The 10,383-nt window shown below is 33.8% G+C and overlaps 1 long non-coding RNA gene across 1 annotated transcript; it reads left to right on the forward strand.

The window, feature by feature from the left end:
* Positions 1 to 619: 619 nt before the first annotated feature.
* LOC126721103 (uncharacterized) lies at positions 620 to 2,426 on the forward strand. The gene is made up of 2 exons (XR_007653817.1): positions 620 to 792; positions 1,378 to 2,426. It is a non-coding gene; the product is annotated as an uncharacterized LOC126721103 (long non-coding RNA).
* Positions 2,427 to 10,383: the final 7,957 nt, after the last annotated feature.

Consider the following 10,383-nt stretch of genomic DNA (forward strand, 5'->3'; position numbering starts at 1 on the left):
AGATGCTCTATAGACACAACTACATTGTTGCACAAATAACAATTAACAGAGGAGAAAACAAACTTGTTATTGAGGACTGAACAAGTAAGTAGGATGTTCCAAACCATTTTCCAGAGGAGGTTTTGAGCTTGACATTAATTTTCAATTTCCAACAATTCTTCTAGTCTTTGTTTTGTAAGTTGGGGTGGTTGGCTGAGTTTGTGATCCTCAATGCAGCATAAGCCAATTTAACTAAGTATTCCTCATTTGCATTCAAGCTCCAAAACTCCTAGTCATGTTGAAATTGTTGGGTGAGGTGGATGTTTAGAATATTGTTCATTGTTGCTTGGTCGAACAAATATGCCAATTTCCCTTTATTCCACTACCTTGTATCTTGGTCTATGAGGTCAGCAACTAGATGGTCTTCACTAGAGGCTCCAATCCTCAATTGAGGTATAATAAAGTTTGGTTCATTAAGGACCCAAGGGTGTAACGTCCCAGTCAGTTTAAAAAAAATAAAAAATAAAAAATAAATAAAAAAGGGTGTAAGATCAGATTTTTTTGGGTTCCCACGTGCCCCACATAACCTTACTACCCACCACTCATTTTCACTCATCTCTTTATTCCTTTGGCCGGCTCACTTACTTCACTTCTTTTTTCATTTTCTCTCAACACAACACAAACATTTCTCTCATACTCCCTCATCCTCTCTTACGGTACCCACTCCAAATCAACATCTCCACCATCATTTTTATGGCAAGATCACCGGAAAATTGTTATGAACCTATAAGCACCTTCACATCTTTCTTTGAGGTAAAAATTTCTAATCTTTTTGGTGGGTTTTACACTTTTGCTTGAGGTTATTTTTATCTAAGTTTTAATAATGATACCCATGTGATTTATGAGCATTGGAAGTGATATTTATGTGTTTGTATATATGGGTTTTGTATTGGTGGAATTATTTGATGAGTGGGTATATGGTTTGTGCTAATAATGACTACTTAAGGTTTATGTATGGTAGAAAATTTAGGGGTTTTGAATTATAATATGTGATGGTTAGTAAATCTAATTTTTTTCCATTGCCATTGGGTTTATTTGGAGTTAGTTGAAGTTCTAAATTTTTTGTCTTGGAGGATATTATGATTTTGCTTACATGGGTCTCTTGATGATGTTGCATAAATCTTATAGAAGCTAGTCATAATGTTGGAGATGATATTAAATGGGTTAACTTTATAAATTGGAGTTTATGCCTTGTGAATCAATTTGTTGAGAAACTTTGGAAGTGGAATATATTATTATTGATGAGGTTAAATACTAGGCTTGCCTAATTAAGTGCCTATTTGGCAATTCCTGAATTGTAGCTAGATACAATTTTAAGCTTTATGCTTATTGTGTTAGGTTTGCTTGATATTATTGAGGTTTTAGCTAATCCCTTTTGGAGTTTGGAGAATTAGGCTTTTTGCGGGTTGCAAGGTAAGTAGCTTTTTAATGGGATTTTAGGAAAATAACCATGTTTCATAAATGTTGTTTTTGGGTCAAACACATTTTGGAAAATTATATATGGATATATATTTTCTTAAAAGTGTTGTGTTGTGACCCTATTATATATTATTATATATGAAAATGCATCATGTTTGGTATTACATTTAGGGAAATGCATGAATTGTAGATATGGAAAAAATGAGCATCTTTTATTTTATCTTTGATAAGAAAATCATTGATTTTATGGTATATTGAAAAATTTAAAAATGCTTATCTTGTCTTGTATTATTTGGGAAATTGATAGAAAATCTCTTAACAAGAATAAAGATAAAAACCTTACAAACTTTGTAGAAGTTAGATTATTTAAGGTTTTTCTGAAACTACTTGGATATGAAATATGTGTTTCAAAATAACGTAACCTGTGAGCTTATGTGGTTTTAACACCATGCCATGGGTGATTTCTCGGTAATCACCCGATATGGTTTCCATATTCTTTGTGACAATAGAATCAAATCCAGGTCAGTACCCTTTCACTTTGGATGACGCGTTCTTCTTTACTACCCATGGGGGGAAGAGGTTCGTTGATTATGTGTGGGTGAGGCTGCTGCCCATGGGGCCAAGAGACCACATGCAATAGAGGTCCTATTTGACGCGCTCTTTCTGCTGCCCATGGGGGGAGAGAAAAACCTTGAGGGTATGGGTGAGGCTGCTGTCCATGGGGCCAAGAGTCTGCATACCAGAGAGGACAATATCATGTCAATTGTGAATGGGTGGATCCCCTGACCGGTCTATGTGGTAGTGTGGTATATTTGTGATAATTTACCTTATGTTAGATATTATGACTTCGAAAATTATATTGTTGGTGCTCACAGATTATAGTATATAGTTTCAAGGTATTTACTTTGAGAAACTTTGTGTTTCATTATTTAATCATTCTTGTCATATTATTATTATTGAAGATAAAACTTGCATTTTTCCCACCCCCATTAATTATGCTACTTACTAGGCTCTGTCTCATCCCATTATTTTATAAACTTTTCAGAGTAGGCAACAATCTTTTGAGATAGCTTTTTGGTGGCTAATAGTAGTTAGACTAACTACTGATGGAGGCTGGATTTTTGTAATGAAGATATTAAATAATGTACATCTTCGAATAGGCTTGACTCATTTTTTTGTATATTATAGTGGTTGTGACTTTATTCCCACTGATGGGGCAAGTTGATGTTATGTAATTATTTATTCAAACCTCTATTCTTTTGTGGCCAATGGTCCTTGTAATTATTGCTTAAAGCTCTGACTTACTTTAAGAGTATATTCAATGGAATTATTATAATAATTCTTGATGTTGGTATTTGATATAATTTTTGGTGGATTGGATTGTCAAAAATGAAAAAAAAAAAAATCTACAGGTACTTTGAGACGTCTTTCTCATGTTTTAGACCCTTTGGGGTTTGGGGCGTGACAAAGGGTCTTCAAAAATATAGGTATTTAAGCCATTGCTAATTCTATGGCAAAGCCCATTTTTCAATACATCTCTACAACCAAAAATGCTTTGACAAGACCATGATGTAGATTTTGGCATAAGGATCTTCATGAAAAAAAAAAAAAAAAAAATCACATATTTCTTTTGGAAAACTTTCACCCACAATTTATCAGCATTTTTAACAATTTCCCAGGACATCTTTGCCACTAAATCTTTATTCATATCTTCAATCTTTTTAATGCCCAAACCTCCCATACTTTAGGTTTTGGGTGTGCGCATGGATTCCCAACTCTTAAGGCAACATCTTGATTTATTATTTTCTTTCTTATCCCACCGAAAATTTCGATTAAGAGCATCTAACTTGGAACACACTTGTTTTGGTAGGAGCAAAGAGATTGCTTGGTATGAAAGGATTGAATTTGCCACTGATGTGATAAGGGTAGCTCTATCTACCTGTGCTAAAGTTTTCATTTTCCATCCTTGAAGCTTTGACTTTGCTTTTTCCATAAAGAGCCCTTCGTTGCTTTGGCAGCTGTCCTCTCCTTGGGTCTGTACCAAGGTTTCTTGACTTGAGCCTTGCTCAAGGTTCTTCAATCTTATTAACTTTTTTCTCAATTTTCCTTTTAATCTATAAATCCTTTTCCATTTAATCCAATTCCTTCAACAAAACAGTGTAAACTATAAAGGCCTAAAGGGGATGAAAAATGTGGGGATATGTAGGGATATTAATGGGAGTGCCAGATTTCATTTTGTTTATGTGCCAGTGCCACGTTGTTGGCCATGCAACACAATTAGTTAAAATATTTGCATTTTCATTCTCTTAAAAAAACAAAAACAAAAAACAAAAACAAAAAACAAAAAACAAAACAAAAACAAAACAAAACAAAACAAATAATTTAGCATTCCATAAATAAAAAACACAAACACAAGCATAAATTTAATAAATGGTCCTATAAATTAATTTCATGCAAGTGCGTATATAACTATAAATAATTATTATATATTAATTATTAACTAAATAGTAATAATATTATATTTTCTTCTTTTTAAAGTTTAGTGTCATAATTTTTCATTCATTCCAATTTGAGGTTTATTCATTTTTGTCCAATAAGATGTTTTTTGTTGATTTAAAGGTGAAAATATGTCCTCTTAATATATTGAGATAGTTATTTATTTTTATAATTTTAAAATTATCAGTTAATTATTTATGACATCATTGATTGGACCAAAAAACCAAAAACCACTACTTTTTTCAATTCTTTAACTGATCCAATTTTTAAAATCGTGATTTTAATAAGCAATTTTACCTAACCAAAAAAAAAAGTTTCTAAATGAGTTTTTTTTTTTTTTTTCCAAATAGAAATGAGATTTTTAGAGGAGAGGGGATTTGAATTCTAGACATTTTCATTGGCAACATCAGGAAATGTCAATTGCGTTACAAAGCTCTTAAATAATAGAAATAAGAATTTGCTTCACCATAATTCGGATTGCCAAAAGGAAGTCGTGGAGAACTTCTCTAGACAAGCTATTCACCATGGTACCCAAATCATTTAGACCACTTGGATGGGAGTTCCTATGCGAACGACCAATTACCTATTCCAATGTGTTTATACAGGAGTTTTACTTCAACATACACACTATTGATAAATCTATACCTTGTTTAACTACTCTAGTACGTGGTACATGTATCATTGTTACTTTGGAGCTTACCTCCAAAGTATTCCATGTTCCAAGGGTAGGTAACCCAGACTATCTTGGATCTTCAGTGCTTAGATATCTTTCTCAAGATGCACTAGCTTCTCATTTTGTGAGTTTCCATCTTCATGGGGAAGCATACTTAGTATGGTGATTTGTGATTTTGCTAGAGACCCTAGATTCTTTAACATGATGATGACATTCATCCTCCCTCCTCACTCTCACTATAACACCATCATCGAGGTTCGTGCTCAGTTTCTTTATTCTTTGATGGAGGGTCTATCTATGGACTTTCCTTCCCACATGAGTCTATCTATTCTAGATATGTTTCATGACACTACGAGTCATGATAAACTCATTTTCCCTTCTTTTATCACTCGCATTTTGCTTCATGCTCATGTCTCTATCCCTTCTTCCTCTCACTCTATGTCATGAGTGTCATTGAGAAGGAATCTCTTGTGCGGAGTTCCCCACAGCTAGTCACTAAGACCAAGAGACCCTGTGATGATGCTACACCTGCCCAATGGGAGGAGACAGAGTTCAGAGCTGCAGAGGATGCTGTCTACCCCTCTCAACCTTCTTCTTCATCTACTCCACCTTCTTTTTCTTCTAAAGTAAAGGACACACTTGTTGCAATTCTTGATTAGTTTCAGCTTGTACGTGGTGACATTGGAGACATCAAAAAGACTTAGGCCTCTCATGGTGATCGTCAAGATTGTCTCGCTGATGAAATGTGTTAGATGAACACCTAGATAGGACGCATTGCACCCTATCAGTCAAGACTTGGTGGCTTTGTACCTTTTCCGGAGTGTGACTCTCTAGATGCCTCTTCTACTAGTGGAGATGATGATGATGCTTCTGATTCTTCTGATGACAATATGACTACCTCACAATTATCCACCTTTGTCCATCGTCACAAAAAGGGGAAGTAGTTTGAGAGTAGGTGACCTAGTTGTGTAGACACTCGATTTTGCACCCATAATTTAGTTCTGGAAGATGACTAAAATGACCATTTCAAATACCCAAAAATCATAGTTGCATTACATGAATTAAATCATTCATTGCATATCATAGAAATGATCTTGAGATTCCAACGGTCGTGACAGTATGCCCAATTCCCAAATCGAACCGTCAGATTGAAAGATATTAGAAGATTAATGGTCTACATGCATTGTATAGGGGTGAAGCCGATTACGTGTGATTAATTGAAATTAATTCTAATTGGTTAAACAATTAAAATTAATTAAATAATTGTGTGATTGGTTGTTGGTTTTTATCAGAAAGAAGCTTGTTGCATAGGAATAAAATGGATAATCAGATAACAAGGGAATTGTTGATAATTAAGTCTTTTTAGAAAATTTATCTATCAGATAATTATTGTTTTAAGGACTTGATTATCAAAATAAAAGGGATTTATTTTAGAACACGAGTTAAAAATACGTTCAGGTGCAATTCCTGACTCAGAAAATCCTTAAAAAAGAGTCCAGATCAAACCAAAGTTGGGAACTAGGCTTGGCACAGCTTCAAGGCCCGGCCTAGAAACATTCTGATCAAGATAAAATGCATCCATTTCAAATTTTTTGGGATAAGAATTCGACCTAATTTGTATTTGATCCAATCCAGCTTATTTTTTAAGCACCAAACCTCCATAAATAGGGAACTAAAATCAGAAATCAGGACCTTTTTTCTGACTTCTCTCTCCCCTTGCAAGATTTGCTTTAGGAATCTCTTTTTTGTTAAGTGGCTTCACTTAAATCCTTAGAAATTCATTCGCTTTGAGCTCTAGGATGGTACTCTGCTAGTGGACTACATTCATGCAGGTATGATTCTAACTTTGTTTCCATAGCATGATTTTGTTTTTATTTTAATTCCAAGAACATGCTTTCATCTATGCTTTATTTTCCATGAATGTGATGTTATTTTTTGTGTTTAGATAACCATGTTTGTCATATGTTATTACATGTTTTCTTTTACTTTCAAAAATTTTCACACAATTAATTGATGAACATGCCTAGATCTAGGGTTGAATATTTTCTTAAGATTTCAAATCTGCAATTTTTCTCCATGTTTTTTCAAAACTAAAATCAAATCTGCAATTTTTCTCCATGTTTTTCAAAACTAAAATCAGATGCATTTTTGCCCTTGTTTCTTTTTCAAACTAAAATCTGATCTGTATTTTATTTATAAAATATGATATGTGTTTTGTTTATAAAAATCTAATTTGTATTTTGTTTACAAAAATCTAGTCTGTTTTTTAATAATAAAAAAATCTGATCTGCATTTTTCCAAATAAAAATTTGACCCTTTTTTGAATAAAAACCAAATCTACATTTTTCAAAAAAAAAAAAAAAAATTGGTGTTTTCAAAATAAAAATCTATTTTTTTTCCCACATTTAAAGAATTCAAACTAGATCTGAATTTTTATTAAAAACTCATTCTTTTTCTTTCACAAAAATCCAAATCTAAAATTTTCACCAAGAATTCTCATTAAACTTTTTCTACATAAAATAAAATGGTAGATCTAAGGTTCTTAAATAGAAGTTAACCCTAGGTCTAGGATTTGACATGGTATTTGTTGAACATCATTTGACATTCTAAATATGGGTATTTAATGGTCATTTAAAGTCTAGAAGACCAGACTCTATCTGGGTAGGATGGGTGTTTAACACCTTCCCATTTTGTAACCTAGCTCCCAAACCTTAGAATTTTAGGTTGGTAGAACTAGTGCTTTATTTTGTTTTGGTAGATTGTATCTAAGACCAAAGTTTTGTATTTTTTACATAGATTGTATGTAGGACCAATGCCTTGTAAAGATATTCTACCAAATTGTATTTGTATAATCAATTAATGAAATTTGAGGTATTTTGGACATGTGAATTGTGTATTGTATTTTTTCTTTTCTTTTTTTATAAAAAAATAAATAAATAAATAAATAAAAAAAGTGGCAACTCCACACATAATCCTGAAAAGGGAAGATGCTGATGCCTAACTCCTTTTTAAGAGCTCCCTAGTTTTCCCGATCTCTTACAAGTTGATAGGGGGAGAGTTAAATAGTTTTAAGGAATGTAGTGAGGAGATTTTGATGTATGGTATAGGAGAGATATCTCACTATTCATGTTTTTTTTGGTTTTTGTAAACCTTTTTACATTTAAGTTTATTGATATATATATATATATGATGGTGTATGTTTTCTTCTTTTCTTACCTGTGTTTTTCTTTTCTTACCTCTTACACATGTCTCTAAATTTATTTAACTTGTCTATTTATCCCCATGTATTCATGTTGTTTGCCGTGCGTGTGGGTTGGGCCCAAGCCGTACATCGAAATAAAATGTTTTGTCTCTTATTCTTTTGATTCCGTTAACGGAGCTGACAAATCAAAATAGGGGCATCTGTAAACATCGCATTTTGTACCCTTTACAACTCAAGCCCCCGTTCCCCAATGATGTTAGAATTTTAAAGCCCAAGGTTGGTTTAGGGCCTAATAATATGAAAATTAACTGAGGGAAAGTTTTTTTTATGGAAAATATAAATTATTTTTGGAAGAAATAAACCTTTTTTTTTTTTGGTAAAAGAAAGGCCACAAAAAACCTAGGGCATGCATACGCACACACGCATATGCGTACACAGACACATGCATGCATACACATGCTAGGGTTCCAGAAACTATGAAAAACAAGTTTTCTACATTTAAACTCAGTTTGGAACGAATCCCACATCTTCTGGGAGCCACCCTAAACCCTTATTATTCGACTATATAAAGCCATAAAAGGTACTTTTTCAAAGAGGATGAATTTCAGTAGTAAAAACACATAAGATTCACTAGAAAATAGTGAATCAAAGAGGGAGTTTTTCAAAAAATATTCTCAAGTCAATTTTGTTTGATTGGGACCTCTTTTGGTCTTGATATTTGAGTTCTCAAGTTTACTAACTTATTTTGAATTAGTTGTGAATAGATTGATAGAGGGGAACGGTCAAAATCAAGCTCTAAAGAGTTCTAGTGTTGAGTTTAAGTTTCTAACTTTGACTCTTTAGTTTTCTTTACTTTTCCTTTGATCTCGTGTTTATATTTGCATTTTGATTGCTTTAATATGTTTGTTTAGATTAGCTTTACTTCATGTTTGTGTTTGAAGCATGTTAGGTTGTTAGTTTTTTTCTTTTTGTTGTGTTTTCTTTGCTTTATGTTCTAGCTTTTTGGATTTAGGATTTCAGGTGTATATGCATGCGCATGTAGCATGCATGCATTTACAGACTCGTAGTATGCATATGCATATAGTTGGGTTGCGTATGCATACCCTATGTATGCGCACACATACTCTTGCCCAAAAACCCTAATTTTGTTTCTGTTTGATTCCCTTTTGTTTTGTCCGCCTGTTTTACCTTCTATTTAACTTGTTTAGCCTTTCTTTTAGTCTCCATTTCTTTGATTTGTTCTATTTTCTTTTCTTTTCTTTTGTCTCTTCTATGCTTATTAGGATTTTAATTTGCTTGAATGCTGTGGACATGCATATGAATATGAACATGCATTGATGCATAGGTGCTATGATGTAGTGAGGTAAGTCACGCATTCACGTGAACATGCATTGGATGAGAATGATAAGCATGATGTGATGGATGGACATGAATATGCTTGATTGAATGCCATGTCTTTGATGTTTAGATGTTATAATATGTTCGTTTGATTTTGTCCTGCAATGTTTCTGCCCTTGGATATGCTCTCTTGATGTTGGTAGATGAATGTCTAGGCTTGGGATGATTATGTTATGTTGTTTGCTTTAGATGCATGCTAGTGTGTGTGTGTGTGAGTTAGAATAACGTATTAAATGTCTTTAATGAGATTAAAACTTAGAACACAATGAGTGGAAATTGACCCATAGGTCGGTGGGGTTGGCTGCCTAATACCTTCACATCCCCATACCTAAACTCTAGACACATGCTCTAGTAAAGATCGACCCTTCCATGAAGGGCGCTATATGTATGGTTCTTAGACCTAATCTAGGTAGTAACTCCATTTACACTATCTGCCATGATCCACCCTAGGCCAAGGTGTACTTCCCACAAAAGGAGGACAAAGCTTCCCACGTTGCGGGCGCTTGCGCCCATAGTGTCTACAAGCAAGGCTCCTAAAAGTGGATCTCGGGGTTTCATGTATATGGACGAATGTGAACTCGCACGAAACCCTATCCTAGAGCAAGGCTTATGACACACATAAACAAATAAGCAAAAGCATAAAGAAGGCTTACAAACAAGCATGGGTGCAACCAACATATCGAAATCACATATGATGAAATAAAGCAAGTGAAGCTATAAGCACATAGGAGGCACAACATGTTATCACCACATACAAGGATAGAGATTAAACATGTCATGATGCACATTCAAGGCTAACATGAGAAACCCTAACATGCAAAACTAAGAGAGAGAGAGAGAGAGAGAGAGGCAAGGTATAAGCATGCCAACATCATCATCATATGATCTCCAATGAGAGGTTTCTCTCATACAAATAGCATGGGGAAAGATGCAACCAAACATAGACAAGAAAAACCACAAAGGTTGCAACCAAACAAGAAAAAGGCATAAATAGCATAGGAAGCACGTTGGAAGAAGCAAAAGTTAGATATAATCATGCAAGCATGGATCTAAGCATGAAGCATCAAAGCATGGCGTCACATACAAAAGATCTAGAAATTAAACACATAAAAATCAAGTTAAATAATCAAACAAGCACAAAAATATATTTAAGACA

Source organism: Quercus robur, chromosome 4 (assembly GCF_932294415.1).
Source record: "Quercus robur chromosome 4, dhQueRobu3.1, whole genome shotgun sequence".
Taxonomy (NCBI): Eukaryota; Viridiplantae; Streptophyta; class Magnoliopsida; order Fagales; family Fagaceae; genus Quercus; species Quercus robur.